General features: G+C 37.8%; 1 protein-coding gene across 4 annotated transcripts in view; it reads left to right on the top strand.

Annotated features, from left to right (window-relative positions):
* Nucleotides 1–21511, top strand: part of LOC114652149 (beta-1,3-galactosyl-O-glycosyl-glycoprotein beta-1,6-N-acetylglucosaminyltransferase-like) — a 38582-nt gene that overhangs the window by 8331 nt on the left and 8740 nt on the right. For 2 of the 4 annotated variants that reach the window (XM_028802376.2, XM_028802378.2), the window contains exon 2: nucleotides 17458–17569. The exons of the other annotated variants lie outside the window; for them this stretch is intronic. The gene's annotated coding sequence lies outside the window, so the exon portion shown is untranslated. The remainder of the gene's footprint in view (nucleotides 1–17457; nucleotides 17570–21511) is intronic. 4 annotated transcript variants of the gene reach the window in all.

Here is a 21511-nt window from a genome sequence, read left to right on the forward strand (position 1 = left end):
CGTGGGAATGCATCTGTTTAACTACATTTCAAGAGATTAGGAGTTTAGTTTAACTGGTATTTATTACTTGGGTATTGACACACCTAAACTTTGAAAATGCCAGTGTCCGCCTGCACGCTTACAGTATAACCTCCTCAGATTAGCTGATTACTTCTTTTCAACCCTCTTGTTGTTCAAGTCTGTTATAATCGTGTGATTTAAGAGGACAGCTGCAGTGCGATTGCCCTGTAAAAACAAGATGCTATCATTGACTATGGCCCAGTCGCAATCACTTGTGGGGTAGTGAAGTCATAGGGAAGCCTTAAATGTCTTGCGTTCCCTCTTTAATTCCAGATTCCTTTGACACACTTGAGCTTTTGTATCGGATTCATGAGATGATGAATGTCCAAAATGTTTTGCCCTCTGTGTTGCCATTGAAACATTTTTGGGTGTTAATTATTGACTACGCTGCTCTCATTAGAAATTGATTCCCTTCAGATTGACGGGATGAAATTTGAACCATCTGAGATCTGGGTCAGTGTAACTTACTATGAAACTGGATATCCTTACAGGCAACCCATGTGTGGTAAGATGGGTGCATCTTTTTATACTGTCTTGTCCCCATAACTGTACAGCAAAATAAGGTAACACCTATCATGGTCAAATTTACTAATAATGAAAATTATGACAACCAGGAGAGAAGCAGATTTAAACTTGTCCTGAGTGTGTTCAGGATTTAGGCTTTAGCTATGAAGTTAGAAGTGAGAGACAGAGAACCTCTTCAAGGTCAGCAATAATATACTCATAAGATATTAGTCATTTTCAGTTCCTGAGCATTGACTTCTTCTAACTCCACCTGTTATCAAATCATTGTGAAATCTCAAAGGGTTTTCACTTTCTGAGGCAAATGGAGTTGTGGTGGTCTGCGGATAGTTTGTCAAATCCTGAATTTTTATTGCTGAACTATATGTTAACCTGATTAGTGTCATCACAGCAAGGTATTATACAATATTTCAGAAAGAGACTGTCTACACAAATTAGGATCAGATTGCATGTTATTTGAAGGGAGCTACACTGTCCACTAACGTAATAAAGCCTCTGTTGTTCCTTTGGACTCGACCGTCCCAAGAATAACGTTTACAATCCATCCAACACCAGGTTAAGAAAGAAATCGGAATGGGATTTGTGATGCCCAGCCAGTATACATCTATTCTTTTTTTCCACCATTGACACAGTCCTTTGAAACTGTTAAAAGTCATTCTTATGCACACAATGTTCTTTGTTGGCTGTCAGTTATTTAAAATGTTTGATTGTAATTCCATTTTGTATTTATCCTTTAACAAGTTCAGAATGTTATTCTTATAGACCTTACGCCAATGCCATAGACAGAGGATGTTTTATCTTTATTAAAACACACCAACATCCCTAATATCCTACAGTCTACCACCCTACTTGATAACTTACTCTGTGTGTGAAGAAAAACTTTCTAACGTTTGTGCAAAATCTACCATTAACAACTGTGTCCCGATGTTCTTGTTGAACTTTTTAAAGTAACAGTCTCAGTCCACTGTACTAATTCCCTTCAGAATTTTAAATGCTTCAGTCATGTCGCCTCTTAATCTTCTTTTGCTTAAACTGAAAAGGCTCGGCTCTTGTAATCTTTCCTCATAATTCATTCCCTGTAGCCATGGAATTAGCCTAGTCATTTTCTGGACTTTTTCTAGCACTATTATGTCCTCTGCTGTGGATGATTTTTTTTTTTGTTTTTTAATATGAATTTTAGCCTTGAAACATTTTTCTTGTAGATCTTAGCCCCGAGCTAATAATGTTCATTGCAAATAGTGTAACGTTGGGGAAAACCCAGTAGTAACTTTGTTTTATGCCACTGAAGTGTCGAGTACTTTCACTCTTGGCTTCTTGATGCACATTTTTATTTAAATATAGTAAATAGTATAGTAGTAGTAATAGTATTCATTAACATCTGCTGTGATGGAGAAACCTGTCAAATTTCTGTTCATGACAATCATGCTTATAACCCCGTAAAATTCTAAAATATGGCGGCTATCTTCTACAAAGTGTATTTTAATTAAAAATGCAGTTTTACAGGCAAGCTTTACTTTGACCAATGCCTAAATAGTGGTTGAACAGTTTCCCTTTTTGGTTTTATGTCTTCATGTGTTTCTTTGTAGTCTTTGCCAGTAACTGTTTATTTTTCGGTGCTATTGAGTGGTAATGCAGTGTGTTTTCCTGCCTTGCATTTTTTCTGTATAGTAACAAAGCAGGTTTGGTTGAGAGAATGTCTTCATAGTTAAATACTCCATGTCATGTACTGGTTGGTAGGTAGAGAACCAAAAAAATGAATGAGATTTTCTTGCAATGAATTCACCCATCCATTCATTGTTTTTCAGTAATTCCTTTACTGTAATTTCAGGGCTGCAGGAAGTTAATCCTTTCTGAAGGCAGTACATTACAGAACACCATTGTATATGGGGTATGGCCCCACCTAAGGCCAGGCAAATATACAGTATAGGTTGTGGTTGACCAGGAATCCAACCTCATTGTGACATGTTTGAAAATTCTAAAGTATTTTGGATATGGTAGTTTTATTATTGAAGCCTATGGCATATAAGATTAAGTATTCTATCCAACAACATTTTATTTTTAGACCACATTTTCATACATTGGATGTAGGTTAAAATGTTTTACAGGATATCAATGAAAAAAGTTACAAGAATAAATTTAAAATAATAGGGTTTCAAAAAAAAAAAAGTTTCAAAACTGAATAAAATAAGCTCACCCTTCCCCCAAAAGTACTGATTATGATATTACAGTGCCTGTTCTGCTTGATGTCCCCTTCCTCAGATTCTGCATGTTCAAGCAGCAATGCCAACTTCTCTGGTGTCTTGAGGTACAAGCCATTAAGATTTTGGCCTGGCTGGGGTGCAATGTGGAACTATAGGATCTCTCCCTGTTGTACAGTTTTTTAAGTAGATAAAGTCAAAACCCAACTCCCCTCATGCCCCAAGTACCATGGTGAGAGACTGTCAGCCCAGGATGTATCAGATTGTGACTCATTTATTCCTACAAGTACAGGATTGGATGAACAAGCCATTTTTAGTACCTTGTGTAATTTTATCAAAGGGTACTCAGGACTGACAGCTGCCTTAATAGAAACCTAAGTTTAGTGTCTGGATTTGTATATCTTCTGTTTTTGTACATTTTTAAATATTTGGTATAAACTGTTCTCCTTAATTGCTTTATTTTTTATTTCCTTCTTCAATGTAAGTCCAATTCTATTTCTTGGTATGTTTCCCAGCATATGCCCATTAGTGGCAATACTGCATTCCAAGTTAGGGATGGTCTTAGTTCAGATATCGGCGCTCTTGTTTTAATGATGCACTCTTGCAGTGTCTTATTTCTTATAGGGTATAGTAGCTTCATTTCCTTGTCACCCTCCTTAGTGAAACACTTATCCTCGCACTTGTTTGATATTTTTAGACTGACCCTAAATATATGCAGCCTTAACATTATGGTATAAGTGTCCGTCAGAAACAGAGCAGTACTTGCTCTAGGTCTTCTCCACTCTACATTGCACCACTTACTATAAAGAATTTTAAATAGAGGAGATATAATTTGACTGAAGAAAATGTATAAATGCTGGTGTCTATCAATGCAGCAGGTCATTACCGATTGTAGCCACTGTAAATAATTTGCTTCTGCTTATGCTATTAGACAGCCTTTCATTTTATTCACGTGCTTGATTGCATATGAGGGAGTAATGCTAGACTGCTTTGCTGCCTGAGATGGTTATAATCTATTTGTTAAGACGGAGTAGAATTTACTAATAAAAGATCATAAGGCACTATGGTACCCAGAAGAAGTTGTCCTCTCATCACTTATCTGCTTGAGTCCACCAATATAACTGACTGTCCTATCACTAACCACATTCAGTGTGCAGACATTGGTATTTGAAATGGACAGGTTGATCTCAAGAGACTGTATGGCTGTCCAATTCACAGAAAGTACAACTTAGAAATACTAAAAATGTAAGTGGCTCACATTGCTGCCTGGTACTTGTTTTAGTCTCCTTTCTTCCCACCTCCTAAAGATGTGCGTTTTATGTTCATTGGCAATTGTGAATTGGCCCTGTGTTTGTGTATGTATATACATAAGTGGTCCTTAGTGCCCTGTCCTCCCTGGTTCCTGCCTTGTGTCCAGTGCTACCAGTATAGGCTCCTGATGCCTGGGATTGAATTCAGCAGGTCTGAAAATGTTAGGTCCACTGCACAGAAGAGGATACTAGATATGCAATTTTGTTGATTAGAAATGTCAGCCCTGCTATGGTTTTCATAAATCCTACCGTCTTGGGTGTTTAAAAATGCATCACATCTCAAACTTCCTGTGATGGTCTTCTGTTTTGGAAATGGACCTTCAATGAAAGAGGCTGGCACACTGCATTACAAGTCTACAGTTGGTCTGCTGAGAGTGGCAGTGTTGCCAAAAGAACCATATCGAAATACACAATTTGGTGTGCCTTGTCATGGGTGACGTATATGGTAAAGCAGCCGGCAAAACAGCTTCTGTCAGGTGTGTTTATTTTATTTTTTTTTTTAAAGTAGGAGATGAAAACCACAAATTGGAATGATGTTGTCTGGTGTGATTAATTGTGTTGTTTGTGAGTCACACTTTCAGTTGAGCAAAGTTTTTAAATGCCAATGAAGATTGTTGCAAATTGAGCACATCCCTTCTTGGCTTTTTTTTTTTTTTTTTTTTTTTTCCTTCTCCCATCAGGTTAACATTGCATGCTATTATTATTCAATCCCCTTAATGCAGTGACTTTTCCAGTTATTAGATCTCGGTCTAGTCAAGACTTTGAGATGATGTAAAACAAATTGCATCTAAAATTGAGATTGATCACCAGCAAATTTGCTACATCTAAAGGAACACGTTGGGAGTAAACACAGTTCACTGTTCCTTTCAATTTGTCCATGCCAAAGTTCAGGCTTTTTAGACTGTAAATGAGGGCCAATTTGCTGTTAAGTTAATGTACCTTATAAAGCTGTCCCTGAGCATATACTATACAAAACTGAAAATGTGACATTTTAAAACCAACATGAGGCAGAACCGATCTTGACAGTGTTAATCATAAGGCAGCAGGCAACCCTGGAGTGGTGTCCGTCAAACACAGGATACACTCGGACTCGGGAGTCGCACATTCACTCTGGGTTCATTTAGAGCTGCTAATTAACTCAACATGCATACGTTTGGTATGTGGGTGGAAAACTATAGTACTCAAAAGAATATGAGGCAGAAAAGGAGCTGCTGCGCAGTCATAGTTGGTATGTGTGTAACTTATTTTAATGGGTGTTGAAGATTCCTCAATATATCACTCTAAAATGTTGTTTGGGGCAGCGCAGTAGCATGGTAATGAGCATTGTGACCTCCTCGATCCAGCATCCTTGGTTCAAATCACATGGCCAGTTGCTGCCTGTGAAGTGCGCACATTCATCCTATCTCTATTTTGATGAGGGAGGATAATTTGGCTATTTTTGGTTAATCTGAGTATATTCGCGAGTGTGCCCTGTGGACAATGCTGCCTTAATAGTCTATGAATGACCCTTTTTCCTCCACTCCCAAAGTGATTTAAGCAGGTTTAAAAATGCCACTTTGTTATGTATGCACTTGTGTCCATATGGTCTAGTAGATGCAAATTTGGAAAATAAAAGACCCACATTGTAAATTCAGAGATGTTCTGGCTTGCTTTGTTTAACACGCAATCTCCTCCAAAGGCCATACTGGAAAATGTCTACTGTCAGTAATGGCTGAAAGGCGAATTGACGTCAAAACAGTAATATTTGATTACCTGTACAAAATGAATTTCTGTGACTTGGTTTTAAGTATGTAACAAAAGCAGCCAGCTTGAATCTGAGGTCTCAGCAAGGCCACCTACCACTTCTTCAATAAAAAGCTGTTTATCTAAAGCAGGGGTAGGCAACGTCGGTCCTGGAGTGCCACAGTATGTGCAGGTTTTTGTTCCAACCCAGTTCCTTAACGAGAACTCAATTATTGCTGATGAAGCACATATTGCTTAAGTGACATTTTAATGCTTCATTTTAGTGGTCTCGCTTGTTAAGGTTCTCCAACCTTAATTGCTTATTTCAATCTTAAACTGCTGCATTCAGTGTTTTAATTGCTCCTTATTAGCAATAAGATGTAAAACAGGGGTAGGCAATGTCGGTCCTGGTGAGCCGCAGTGGCTACAGGTTTTCATTCCAACCCAATTGCTTAATTAGAAACCAATCATTGCCAATCTCAGACCTTATTTAATTTTATGGCTTGTTAGTCTGTGCAATGTAAGGCTTTTATATCGTAGATTTTTTTCCTTTCCAAGGATATCATCCAAATGATTTGAAGCCTAAAACAGATCATTTTCAGTCTGTCACATTTTTCTATTAAGTGTTTTATTAAATCAAACCGTGCATGATGAACACACACAGATGTAATTGGAAAAAAGCTAGCTGGAGAACTGCTGGCTGCTTTGTCTTTTACATCTTATTGCTAATAAGGAGCAATTAAAACACTGAATGCAGCAGTTTAAGATTGAAATAAGCAATTAAGGTTGGAGAACCTTAACAAGCGAGACCACTAAAATGAAGCATTAAAATGTCACTTAAGCAATATGTGCTTCATCAGCAATAATTGAGTTCTCGTTAAGGAACTGGGTTGGAACAAAAACCTGCACATACTGTGGCACTCCAGGACCGACGTTGCCTACCCCTGATCTAGTGTATGTATCTATCAATGATGTTAAAGTGACTCTAAAAATAGTAACATTTGGAGGGAAACTGGGGGCACTGAAGAGAGTGTTGGAACTAAAACACTGCTTAAGCTGCATATCTGCTACTTTACAGAACGTTCTGTATGGTGGGTGTAGCAAGGAAATGTAATTAAAAATGTCCTGATGAAATGAATGCAGTTTAATTAGCAACTCTCTGAATTGATATTTGTGAAGTGGTCGGAAAACTGCAGTGCCTAACAATTTATGAAGCAGAAAGTTAACCTCTGTGCAACCATGCTGCCCCATAGTTGGTTTATCTGTTTGTAACTGATTTTGGTGGAACAATTGTACTCTAAACCTGGAGTAGACTATGTCTCTCAACAGACTGTGCAGCTGTCCCATTCACATCAAGTAAAAATGAGAAATACTAAAGATATAAATGTCTCAAATTGCTGCATGGTACACTTTGTTGTCTTTTCTTCCTAAATCCCAATGATGTGTCTCTGTCAATTGAGAATTGGCCCTGTGTGTTTGTATATGTATGTGTGTGTGTGTATATATATATATATATATATATATATATAATATAAGTGGGCCCTAGTGCCATGTCCTGCCTTGTGTCCAGTGCTACCAGGATAGGCTCCTGCTGACTGGGATTGCATTCAGCAGGTTTGGAAATGTTAGGGTTACTGCACAGAAGTGGATACTAGTTGTACTATTTTGTTGATTTAGAAATGGCAGTCCTGTATGTTTGTATGTATACGGTATACATAAGTGGGCCCCAGCACCCTTCCATCCATTCTTCCTGTCTTGTGCCCAGTGGTACCAGGATAGGCTCCTGCTACCCTGATTTGAATTAAGCAGGTCTGAAAGGATTACTGCATGGCAGTGGGTACCAAGTATAATGTTGTGTTGATTAGAAAAAGTGGTCGTGCTATGGTTTTCTGAAATGCCAAAGTCTTGGGTGTCATAAAAATAAGTTGACCTTTTAAACTTCGAATGGATCTTCAGTGAAAGAGGTTGGCACAATGTATTACAAGTCTATAGTCAGTCTGCTAAGAGAGGAGATTGGCAGTAGCACCAAAAGAACCATATTGGAATGAACAAGTTGATTTACATTATGGATGGCTTAGTTTAAAAAAGGGGGCTTTTGGGGGATAGCAGGTAATTTAAAAAACACAAATACGGGAATATTGGAACAGTGTTGCCTGGTCTGATCAATTATATAGTTGTTTGTGATTCATGTTTTTATTTTAGCAATATTTAATTAAGTGCCACAGATTATCTGAAGATCATTGCTGATTGGGCACATCCCTTCTTTGCACCAGCATGCTTATCAGCTAATCTTTTTGTTTCATCACGATAATGTAACATGCCATTAATAGTCTGGAGTGGTTCTCAAAATATGACAGTGAAACCCAATTAATGCAATGACTTTCACAGTTTCCAGATCTCAATCACCAGCTAATTTGCTACACCAAAAGAAACCTACTGGAGTAAACACAGTTCACTATCAGGTTTAACATGCTAAATGGTATTAGGTACCTGCTAAAGCTGCCACTGAATATATTCTATACAAAATTGACCAATGTAAAGTGTTAAAATTTAACCTATTGATTAACTCTAAAATCAAAGCTACTAGCTTGAGTCTTATTGTATTAACATGAGAGATAGTAGGGTGCAGCCTTCCATTTTTTTAGCTTGTTTATCCAATTTGGGGTTCTTGGGGAGCCAAAATTGATCTTGCCAGTATTAATGGTAAGGCAAAAAATGACTCTGGAGTGGGTGCCAGTCTAACGCAAGATACCTTTTGGGCGCACACACACTTATTCAGTTAATTGCTAATTATTGTAACAGGCATATGTTTGGGATTTGGGTAGAAAATCGTAGTACCCAAAATAATCTAAGGCTGAAAGTTATGCGCCTGAACAGCCATGGTGCCCCATAGCTTTTATACAGTCTGTCAATAACTATCCAGACTTCAGGCAGTCATTGACTGTAAAGGATTTTCAACCAAATATTGAAAATGATCATTATATTTATAATTGTTAGTTTGTCCAAATACTTTTGAGCCCCTGAAAATAGAGGGGCCACATATAAAAAAATATCTGTCATTCCTACATGGCTCATACGATATTTTTGGTAAATCCCTTAAAGCTGAACGTGTACATTTCACTCGCATCTTAAATGCTTTATTTCAAATCCTTTGTGGTGATGTACAGAGCCAAAATTATGAAAATTGTCATTGTCCAAATACTTACGGACCTATCTCTTTTTGTAATAGATTTTGGCGGGTGGGGAAGAATCTTCAGTGTGTCACACTATTATTAGGGTAGTACAGTGAGCATTACTACCTCATAGATTCAGCACCCCGGGTTTAAATCACAAAGCCATTTGAGGTCTGTGGGAAGTGTGCACATTCACCATACACCTCTTTTGAGTCAAGAGGAAAAGTTAGTCATGTTTGGTAAATTTGGTTGTGTTTATGATTGTACTGTAACAGACTGGAACCCTTATGCTGAATGTTGCCTTCATAAACGATGACTATTCTTTCCTGTCTTCTCAACTGGATAAAGCAGGTTTGACAATCAGTAAGTTTCCATCCAGTTTTTTGTGACGTTTTGTTATCGACAAACAGAATATACGTAAAAAAAATGTGCGAAATTTGCTGTCTCCAGCCTGTTTCCATCCAACTGGCTTTTTATCGATAAAATGGTGTGCGTGATGACGTCATCCCCCCCCCCAAAACGAACTGTCGCATAACTTTTGTTGTATCGCGAAAAAAATCTGCCCTTGAGCCGTTTCCATACATAATTTTGTGTATGTCGCAAATTATCTACCTTTTGTTTTCCACGTTACACCGCTCCACTAAACAAAGAAACAAAGAAATGGAGAGATTATTCAGACCAGCTTACTGTTATTTCAGTTTCACAAATAATTGGAATTGTACATAATATCCGAAGACGACAGCAGAATGAAGCAGTTGCTTGTCTGATAGCCCTAGAGCTCGAAGAAAGTACCCCAGTGCGACGAAACCCACGGGTATGGGAGAGACGACGGAATAAGACCTTCTGGGAGGAGGTGGTGGAGAGACACTTAACAGAAAATCTCTGGCTGCAACATTTTATAATGACACGGCCGATGTTTGAGATGTTATGTGGATTCATCAGTCCTGATGTTGCGCCCATCACAGGTTGCCACCGACCACCGGTTCCAACCCAAAAGCGGATTGCCATCGCCCTTTACAAGCTGGCAACCTGCGCCGAGTATAGAGTAGTTGGAGAAACTTTCGGGGTTAGTAAAACTACCATCCATCTGTGTATATGCTGTGTGCACCGCTATTAAAGAAAAATTAATGCGGCGTTATATCAGACTTCCGACTGTAGCGGAGGCCAATGAAATTGCATACCGCAATTCCTTGGTGCATCTTGTGCCACAGATTTACGGTGCGCTGGATGGCACGCATGTGCCTATTCTTCCCCCGACTGAAGGCTACCGCGATTACATTAATCGCAAAGGGTGGCCATCTATTGTTCTCCAGGCCCTTGTTGATGACAGGTGCATGATACGAGACATTTGCGTTGGCACTCCTGGAAGTGCCCATGATGCAGCTGTGTTTGCAGCATCGGATCTGTACAGGTGAGCCTACCTTTCAACATCCCTTCACAGTGCGATAACAACTGAATTAACCTGCTTCCCTTAAGGTTTTTAATTAAAACTGAAATTTGAATTGATACAAAATAACGACGTTTAATCAAAAAAAAAAAAAACTCTCTTCATCAGACCATGTGAACCGCTCCGCCATTCTCGTTTTCATTGCACGTGATGAAAATAATGTGACACATTTATTTGCGTTAAAGCACTTTTTTCCGACAAAAACTGTTTCCAATGTAGTTTTTGCGACATCTGAAGTATCGATATGGAATTTATGCGCTAAAGTTAAACGGAAAAATATTATGTCGACATGTACAACATTTTATCGATAATTAGCATTTCCATCAGCTATATCGGTAAAAAAACTTGAAGCGCTAAATATTTTTTCGCAAAAACTCCTTGGATGGAAACCTGGCTAATGTTGTGTCGCGCTTTGTTTTGTATGCACTTGTGTCAGTTTGGTTAGTAGATGCAAATTTGGAAAACACTTTCATTGTAAATTTTAATGTTGTACTGACTTGCTTTGGTTAGCTCGTACAGTTTCCCAACTGCAAAATTCCTTCTGTCCATAATGGTTAAAGGTTGAATCGATGTCAAGTAGTGAGATTTGATCTTGCTGTTTCAAAGAGGATAATAAAAACAGCCAGCCTGAATGTGACGCACGTTCTAAGTAAGGTCAGCAGCCACTACTCCAACAAAAAGGAGGCGTTTATCTACCATATCTATCAGTTAATGGTGTTAAAGTGACTTTAAAAATAGTTACTTTTGGAGTGAAACTGGGGTCATTAGAGGGTGTCGGGGCTGCAACTCTGCTTAAGATTGAAGCAGCATATCTGCTATTGCAGAGGAAGCTCTGTATGGCGGGGTGTGGCAAGGACATGTAATTAATGTCTTGATGGATTGAAAGTTGAATGTTGTCTGGCAATGTCAGAAATTCTATACTTGGAAGCCTTTGTGGTTTAGGGTTGGTCATGTTTAAACAACTCTACAAGTCTAGTTATAGTTAAATTTCCCTGTTAACTTTCAGCATTTTGTTTCCTCTTGCATCATGCATGCTTTTTTTTTTTTTTTTTTTTGTTTTTGGCTAAGCTCCTGCTGAAAGAGATGTCTGTTAAACCTATGTAGTTAGATTTCCTATATCTTTAACAAGATCCTTTTAAATTTAATGAATCCGTTGTTTATTGTAGACTGTTTTGTAAATGGTGATAAATTTTGTATACTCTGTATAATACTCGGTATAATAAATTTGAATTCCTTTGAACTTCTGTGGTATGATGCATGATATACAGTAAATAACAGTAAATCGCCCTTCATCACTATTCCTAACTTGGTTATTTCAAAAGAAAAGAAATGTTTAATGTGGAGGCCATTTTGAAATAAAGGGTGCTGATGATACTATATCATGCACATGTATCATTGTCTCCCAAAATTTCAATCTCTTTCCCAAAAATGCATCTATTATTGAATCAACATAATACAGATCATCGTTACTTTGAGCAGAGCTTATTCCTGTTGCTCTGTGTGTAAGGTGGGGCAAAAGTGGACAAGATGCTAGTCCATCACAGAGCCTGGTCATTCACACTACAATTGTGTGTTGCTAATTAACCTAACACAAAGGTGTGTTCATATTCAGTAAAGTATGTATTTAGCAACCTTTTTATTTCTCATCTTATGAATTACATATAGAAAATATTAGCAAATGAGTAAGTATTCTTAGGGTTGACCACGGTTTCATGTCTCTGATTTGGGAAGCTTTGAAGTTAAAGTAATACAACAGTGCATCTATTCCAATGATTCTTGTCCATCAGACTATGGCACCTCTTCATTAATTTTCATGAAGGAACCCTGCTCTTTGGTTGACTTTCAACATATCACAGCAATTTAAGTTTCACTATACGGGCACCTTTGTTTAGTGTACCAGTGAGTATCTAAATATTGTTGTTCGAATGTCATTATATCACCATAAATAGACTACTTCCAGTAATCTGGCTCCACTTCAAGCATTGTGTATGAAAATCTCACCCTCCACTTTATTTTTGCATTTCGGGACCATTAAAGAATATGGACGTGTCTTACAGCTCCCTGCAAATTTTACCGTTGGTTTTTTGAATTGGCCGTTATGCATTGTTGTCTCACTTTTTTGCATGTTGCCAATCTGTCGTACTTGGCAACTGAGTAAAATTCTTATTTCATAATGTACTTAAGTGAAAGTAATAATTGAAAATTCTGTAAAATGTTCAAAGGTCTAAATCTACCAAAGCAGGCTGCTGGTAAATGGACTGGAATTTTGCAATATGAAAATTACAGGCACAAAAAGGAAGGTATGAGTTGTTCTTATTGTTAAATGTGACTACAGATCTGCAGAGACCTAATTTCATAAGGGGGCTGATCAACTCAACTCTCTTCATTGAACTGTATCTTGCAATTACATTATTTTTAGTCCTTATTTTTAGATATGAAAAACTGTTAAGACTTAGTGTTTTAAATGTAAAATTCAATCCGCATTTGTAAGTTAAATGTCCCCAGAGACAATTGTTTGTTTTAAAGGTTTTTTTTTTTTTTTTTTTCCCCCCTCGCTATAACTTAACTTTTTTTTCTCTTTCTGCTTTTGTAACCATTTGTTTTGCTAGTTTGATGTTTGTCAACTGTCCTACATTTTCTTTGCAAAACTTTGACACTCTTTAGAGCCTCATCTCAGATGCAGAGTTTTGAGGGATTTGCAAAGCCATATTTTTCCTGCATCTACCAGATTTTGTTTGGATATTTGGTCATTTTTTGTGGAAAATAAAAATCCTTTGTAATGTGTACGGGGGACTGGATGATTCTGAAATTCCTGTAGCCATCTCTGTCTCTCCTAGTGGACTTGTTTTCAGCTCTTTTTATATAATAAAAACACATGCATAGCTTAAGCCTTTACCTTCATCAGTCATATCTAAGAATCTTATGAATTTTGCCTTTTTGGAAAATGCGGTGTGAATTAGTGGCTAATGAATTAGCTCTTAAACCGCAAAATTTTCAGTAAACTTCTTGAGAAAAGATGCCTAATGAATAATTTGGACTACTTTCATACAGTTGAAGTGCTGACGGGATATTTACTTAAATGCTAATGTCTCTCTGTTCTTGTAAAATACTCCAGGGCAGTGTTCACTAGAAAAAGGTGGTTGACTTGCTTTTTTCTTTTCCTCATTCATCTTCTCATTTCCCAGCTTATTAATTCAAATGTCTTCAAATGTCACCATATTCTAATGGTGATAAATTGTACAGCCTAAAGTTTTAGATTAGATATGTTATTAATCCAAAGCAAAAATTTAAATGTATACAGCAGTAGAAACATAAAAAAACCAATACATTCTCAAAGGATAAATCAATTCATTCAATCGATAGGTAGAAAAATGTATCTAGATAAATGAAGGTATATTGTGCAGAAATATCAAAATTAACTTGGAATACTGTATAGGCATTTAGTTTGTGACGACAGAAGAATCAATTTTCCCGATAGCAGCAGGTAGAAAAGCGCCCCAGAGGCGCTTTTTAGCAGCCCATGGTGGAAAAAGATTGCGGCTAAAAGTGCTCCCATAGAGCCCCTTCTGGAAGAGCTGGAGAGGATTTTTTTTTTTTTTTTTCTTCACAATCTCATCCAATTTTTACTACCATTCTCTTTCCACAGCAGCTTTCCACGTATCCAAGATCACCTCTGTGATGGAGTTGGCTTTATAAGTTTGATAAGTTCGTCCAGGCATTGTGTGACTTGAACACAAGTTGCTTCCCCAGGAGATCACAGCATAGAACAATACAGTGGCTACTACAGACAGCTAAAACATTTTGAGCAGCTTGCTGCATATGTCAACATAAAATTAAGTGTAAATTATGGAACTGCCTAGCATTCTGAAATGATTATATACATATTTTGTACATAACCCAAGTCTATTGTTGTTAAAATACAACATTTTAGAAATCTGTGATACTGGAAAATGCGTATTACAAGTGACTTCCAGGACCACTGAAATGTTGCAGCTGAAAACGAAGTTCTGCTTAACTACCAGAAACACACTCGGTTATATCCTCAAGTAAAGGTCATGCCAGCATTTGAAATGCGGAAGTGGTTGTAACCAGGCACTATGGTTGGGAGAGCCTTTTTTGCTGCTATTTTTCTATATTTTTGCAATTATTTGTTCTGGTAACAGACTGGTTTTCAAGATGTAGGCAGGTGTGTGAACCTATTTTAATGGATAGTTTTACTTCTGGGATGTGCAAGGTGTCCCTAAACACCTATAATATCAAAATTGTGCTTATCTGTAATGTGACTTGCTGATTACTGTTATTAATCCAGAAGCATAATCTATGGACTTGAGGAAAATTGGATTAGTTGTATATTATTACATAAATGATTATCAGCTGACTTTTTTTTTTTTTTTTTTTTCCTTTGCATTCATAAGTAGGAATTCAATTGTATGGTCGGATCAAGTCCTTGAGTTGACAAATGTAAATTTTCATTTGTGAGCTTGTCACGATGCTAAAGCAAGCCTGTAGCTGACTTTGCAATTCAAATAAATACAAATGTTGAACTTTTGTGAGGTTTTAACTTGTGATTGCATGAAAGCTTTATTGCTAAAGAAAGTGATCAGCTTCTGAGAAAATCTCTAAAACCTGTTTAGATTGCACGTCATTTTTTCAGAATGGTATAGATATGTGGATTTGTAGCAGATGATGGTGCCATTGACCTTGTTTTCTATTTTTCATTTTCTTTTAACATTTGGAAACTTCAGTCATCCTGATTATTATGAAAATATGCTTTGGCTACATATGTTGCTGAAGTTACCATATGCTTGTATTTTTGGCATGTGATTTTAATTTGCAGGTTTGGCCACACCATTTTAATTACTTTCTGACAGGTGCCAGCCTGGTACGGGGTGGGTTATTGTGGTTAAAACAGAATTTTCAGTACATGTGATATGGAGATGGAATATGAATAATTATGTGCTGTGTTTTCTATTTCTTATTCATGTATTGAATAGACCCAATAGTAATAAAAGTGTGTGCAAGAAAAAGATAGTTTAGGGTTAATTGTACTTTGTCAAGTAATTTATTCAAATAGAAGAAGTGCTGAGCTGCTTTTCTTGCTGCATGACTGGTTAGAAACGGACTGAAGATGTTAAGGCACAAGGTATGTCCTGTGAAACTGTTGCACTGGGTAAAACATGACTATTGGAAGAAGTGAGAAGAGAGGCAGGACCGTGACATGATTTTTTTTGGAGGGGTCAGAGACCACCATGGGAAGGGTATTGAACCTACTCTTCAATACCTCATTGGCCCATACATGTTGGAAAGAAATGTCAAAAAAGACATAAATACCAGGGCAAATTGACAATATTGGTTCCTCCTCAGACATTACAGCCAGAGGCTGTGCTGGAAAGACTGCTCAGCTCACTTGAGCACTAGATATACTAATTGTCTAGCCTTCGATGAGCTGCTTCAGCTTTAGGACTTAAGAACTGTTATATTTAAGATGTAGAGTGATTAAAAAGTTGTATTCACTACCCTGCTTAAGGGCTGTGCACTCTGAGTAAGCTAATAATGAATGACGCATGCAGTCAGTGCTAGTTTGGTGCAAGTATGATCAGTGTCGGTGAAAGATATTGCAGCCTGACATCTGACTAACAGGTAAATTGGTAGAGGTTAAATTGAGAATATTATAGGTTAAGTGGGGTCCATATGTGACGTCCCCGCATCAAAGCAGAATGTTACAGGGAACAATCTAATGGGACTCCTTTAAAAACAGAAGCTGTCTTTGGTAAATGAAGAGACCTTTCAACTACTAATATGGATAGACAGTATGCCTTACCAGTCTTTGGTGGCACCTGTTAGAAATGGTGTTCTGAAAGTGCTTGTACTAGTGGCAGCAGAGTGTGAGAGAGAAAGAGGGAGCTGAATCTGGAAAAATGAAAGCAAAGGTTTTTCAACCTGTGTTCCTGCAGGTGGTTAAGGGAACAGTTAGTTAGGATGCTGTGAGGGCTGTCTGGTAAATTTCTGGAGACAGGAGAAAGCTCTGGTAAGATGGTCCTAGCCATTTTGTAAGACCATTTTTGATCTAAAAGAGATTGCTTCTGAAGTAATATATCAAGTGGATCTGCTGCACAACATATGTTGGAGTTTGAAAGTGAATTGGAGAAATGCTCATATGGTGTAGGGAAACTGTGTGGTTGTAGATTGAAGTGTTAAGAAATTGTGCTTCTGGAACTTGATCTGATAGTCAAAATGGCTCACCTACGCATCCACCTCAAATTAAAGTTTAGTAATACTTGGGCGATTTGTGTTTGTTTGACATCTGCTCCCCTTCTGCTTTGAGTGATCCAAGGGATAACCCATCCTGCAGTGTTTTTGGTTTGATCATCATATAGCTGTGTGGATATTGTTGACTTTTGTCATCGTCATTTCCAGGATAGGGTGGTATACAGAGATGCTGCTGTCACCTCAGTTGCTGTTATTAAGTAAAAGGTGATTTGTTTCTTTCATCTCATTTGATCTTAATGAGAATTTTTATCAATGTCCTGTTGAGGATTAGTGCTCAGTATTTTTTTTTTTTTTTTTGGTGTGTCATTGTCCTATACACTAACATCTTCAGGCAATGGTTTTGCTATTTTAACAAAAATATCAAAGTTGTTGTTGGTGATGTATATTTATTTTTATCTCTTGACTGAACACTGTCAAATTTAGTAGTGTGCCCTTGGTGTGGGAGACTTGTGAAGTCTTTGTTGCATGCATATGCATAAGTAAAAATGAAATATTAGTTTGTGCTTAGAAATTTGTATGCATGTTTATTATATTTGTTTGCTTTATATTGCCTCTTTTTCTATGCACATATTACATAGTGCCTCAGAGCCCCTTGACTTTTACTGTTTTGAATTTGAAATCAGCTAATGGTGTGGGACTGCAGTTCCAACATAAATCTTATTGTCTGTTGTTATGCGCTGAGCTTTTTTTTCTGGTTAGGAAGTCAGAAAAAATGTTCTTTAAGTTGTAAAAGGCTATTTGCACTTTCTTGACAGTGTTCCAGTATGAGAAAATTGAAGACCTGACCCAGCAGTGAAGGGTGTGTGTAGTGTTAACCCCATTGCCACTAACTAATAATTGACAAAAGCAAGTCCATCTTGTGTTTTGGTAAGTGGGGATTGTTTTTTTGGTAATGTTTTAGTTGTGGTGTGAAAGATGGTCTGTGGTGTCAGGTAAATTTTTAAATAAAACAATCCCACTCCAAGAAAGGGCATTCAGAAAAAGAGAAGGCGGCTTAGGTTTAAAGAGAGGATGGAAAAGAAAGGCAGGAGTATGAGAGAGAGAGAGAGAAAAAGCAGACATCTGGGAGGAGAGCCCTTTGAGGGGAGTGAGCAGCTGATGCTCATGGGCTGGAGAATGCTATTTCAGCTGTGCAAACACGGAGCTGGAGTAACCTGTTGGTTGGGACTCTGCAAATAAGTCCGGGAAGGCAGCGGGAGTTGTGGAGGCTTCGATGAGGAACCCTGTTAGGGTTATGGATGACTGGAGGGACCCGAGCCGTGATTAGGGGAGGTTTGGATGGGGAACACTGTTGAGAGCCATGGGACGGCAAGGACCTGGACCTGCAGAAGCTGGATGGCTGTAACTGTCAGTTGAAGGTCTCCTCCTCCTGCAATGTCCAGACAGGATATGGGGAGGTGAGACCAGGATAAAAGGGATGCACTGGGGCATGGATTTTAAAGGACAGCTTCCTGCCTAGGGTTTTTAACATTGATTTTAAAGAATTTATTTATTGGATTTTTTTTTAACCTCCATGATCACGGACGTTTAAGGGATTATTTCTTTTTTGATTGAAGATTGCACTACACTTTAATTTGGAGACACTCTTGTTTTTGGAGTATTAATAAAGGCACTGTTCACTTTTTCACACCGACCCCTTGCCATGTATGTTTGCTCATCTTTGTTGAAATATTGGTGGTGTGTTCAAGAGGCTCCCAAACAAGAGTGAGATCTTTGAGCCAACCCACACCTTCACATGTGGGTCAAAGTTGTGTTTTTTTTTTTTTTTTTTTTTTTACATTTGGTTACTGATCCAATATTTATTGAGCAAATAAAAATAAATCCCTGAGCTTACAAGACTAAGACATGAAACTTAGTCCTGAGTCATAAGCCTTATCAAGAACTACTAAAAGGCATGCAGCTGGAGAGCTGAAATGAATGGTTACCATGTATTATCAGGTACTCCTAAAGACCTTTTTGAGGATAGTGCGGTGAGGCCAAAGGCTGATAATTCCCCCACTTTTATAGTATGTCCTGAAAGAAACAAAAGTCCTCTAAATAAATGGAGTGGATGGAATGAAATAGATTACAGAAATCCATCTTAATTTTCATTTAAGCAAACCATGTTCAAAATTCCTGTAAAAATCGATACTTTCAGTTGTCCACTGTGAGTTGATTAACCATTACAAAATGGAGAAATTGTTAAACTTCTTTAAGACCCACATCTGTAAGGTTATACTGTCTTAAGACTTGTCACAAATTTCTTTAAACATGCATGGTGGACTAGGCAGTTCTTTAAAACCCTCATTCTTTGTTCTGAATTCAAAAAGGATGATGAATTTTGAGTCTTTGAGTGCATTTACATGCACGTTAATAACTTGGTTATTCACAGAAACCCAGTTTCAAAAATGGCATGTATACCTCTCTTCTGGTTAGAGAAATTGGATTAACACACAGATTTTTCCTCAAGTAACCCAGTTATGTGCTCATGCAAACCCTTAGCCCGGTTGCAGTTAAGAATTTTGTAGTTGGCCCATGTCCTTTGCACTCTGTTAGCCTACGCAAGTGGCAGAGGTGGACACACGGTCACTGGATCCTAGCTCATCACATCAATCAACTTTCTATTTACTTTTACAAATGCACTTCTTGATATCTTGATTCTTTCCCTTCACTCTTTAAAACAGTTTTATGTGTCACCAGTCTTTGCTTTGCGCACACACACACACACGCACATTCAGCAGCAATGGGCATAAAACGGTGGAAGCATCTAGAAAGAAATTTCCTGAGGCAAATGCCTGAGGTATCACGTTATTTCTTCTACTGGTCGAAATAATGTGTTTTCAGTATTTCAGAAATTTCCAAATTTATGCTGAGGGTTATGCTCAGCTGCACAGTTTTGAGAGCCATAATGCACATTACTTTTAACGCAATTACCTTTTAAAAGTAATATGTAACCTGACACAGTACTTTTATTGGAAAACACCTTTGTTATCATTCAGGCAGCACTAGGTGTAAGACAGGAGGCAAACGTACCTTTGCAGGGCTCAATTGCACAGCCAAGCAGAAAAGAGTGTGCTGTATTCAATCCCGTAACAGAAGCATATTATTAAAGTGTCTGTTTAGTTTTCATCCAGTTATCAGCTACAGATACATTGAAATGGAGTGATAGTTTGCAGTGACTAGTGTTCATTCTGCGGATCTTCTGGTGCTTAAGAGTAAAAAGGAATGGATGTTATTTACTTCGTACCACATTAAAGAAAAAATGTACAGACATGGAGAATGCACCCTTCAAACCTCACACAACTGGAGCAGTGTGTTCAGGAAGCTTTGGCTAAACTACCTGTGGGCAGGTGCAGAGGTCTCACTGAGAGCTCCAGGAATCACTTGTTTGCAGTGATTGTCTTTAAAAACTTGTGCAACAAAATATTAGGTTAAGTGTCTCATCATTTTTGTTCATGCTATTTTCATTTGTGTTATTTGAAACATCCTGTTGAATCAAATCGCTAAAGCAAAGTCTGATTTTTATTAAATGCAGAATACACAATGATAGGTGCCAGTTTCTTTTGTCAGTTTCAGGTTACTTCAGAGACAATTGTAGGTCCTTATTTTTCATGGAGGGGTACCAACAAATTTGTCCTCAAGAAAATGACCATATTTGGCTTTGTTTCTGGTCCGTTTCATGAACGTCCCTGTATGAAGTTAGGAATTGTGCAGCTTAATACACAAAGAAGAAAAAAGTAGCACAAAGTAACACACAATAAAGTAATATATAGCTACTTATTATAAAATGTAATGCATTACAAACAGTGCAAGTGATGAAATAATGTAACTAAATTACTTTTACAAGTAACATTCCCTACAGTGCTTGTGAAATTTGGTCTCCATGCTTGTTTTCAGATTCATGGCAGCTGATGATGACGCTGAACTCTTTTGTGCAGTTTAATGATGTGTTTTGCCAAAGAAGAATTCCAAAAGTGCATATACACAGAGTATTTTAAGAAACGTGGTGTCTCCTTTAACCCTGTTACGGTTTTGTGTGAGAATGTAAACGCACTCACTAACTTGGCAGGCTGCCTTTAACATCAGTAGAATGGCCGTGTACCAGAAAAATTTGACCATTCTGACTTTAGTCCAGTTGAATGATGTGTCTTTTTGATGTTGTGCCTTGCTTTGTCTTGGTAGAGTAATATATTGCTCTACTTTCCCCTTTTGTATTAATAATATGTAGCAATCTTGTCAGAATGCCTCAAATCTCAGACTTACCACTGTATATAAGGTACTGTACCATATAACATCTCCCCACCTTCCCTTCTACATTTATAACCTCAGGCAATTAGGTGTAGTAAAAGACAAGCAGGAGTTAAGTTACACTTTAAACAATGTATTATTGATCATATTAATAAATAATAATATGCAAAAAGTACATTTGAATATTTGCAACCATACAACCTGATAAATACTGATGTGTAGTTTCAGGCGGCACACAGACTTGTTAGTTACTTAAAATGTCTCTAGTTAAGGCATCATTGGTGCTCAGCTTTCTTCAGAACAGGCCGCATGCCTATCTCAATATGGCTGCCGAGCTGTGTTCTTCATTGTGTTGTCCTTTTCAGTTCATGGTGTGTGAGATGGTCTTTCATCAGTTTGGTGAGAGAGTGAGCTAAAGCAAGCAAATTTATAAGTTTTCTGTCCAACCCCTACAGCCAATAGGGTGTCATGGTACTTAAAGGCCAATGGGGGGGACAAAATAACACATGGTTTGGAGGGCAGGTGTGAAGTTAAGGTAAAGCTTGGCAATTAGGCAGCCTGGCCTTCCTCTGGGGGTTGACT

This window comes from Erpetoichthys calabaricus, chromosome 5 (assembly GCF_900747795.2).
Source record: "Erpetoichthys calabaricus chromosome 5, fErpCal1.3, whole genome shotgun sequence".
In the NCBI taxonomy this organism is placed as follows: domain Eukaryota; kingdom Metazoa; phylum Chordata; class Cladistia; order Polypteriformes; family Polypteridae; genus Erpetoichthys; species Erpetoichthys calabaricus.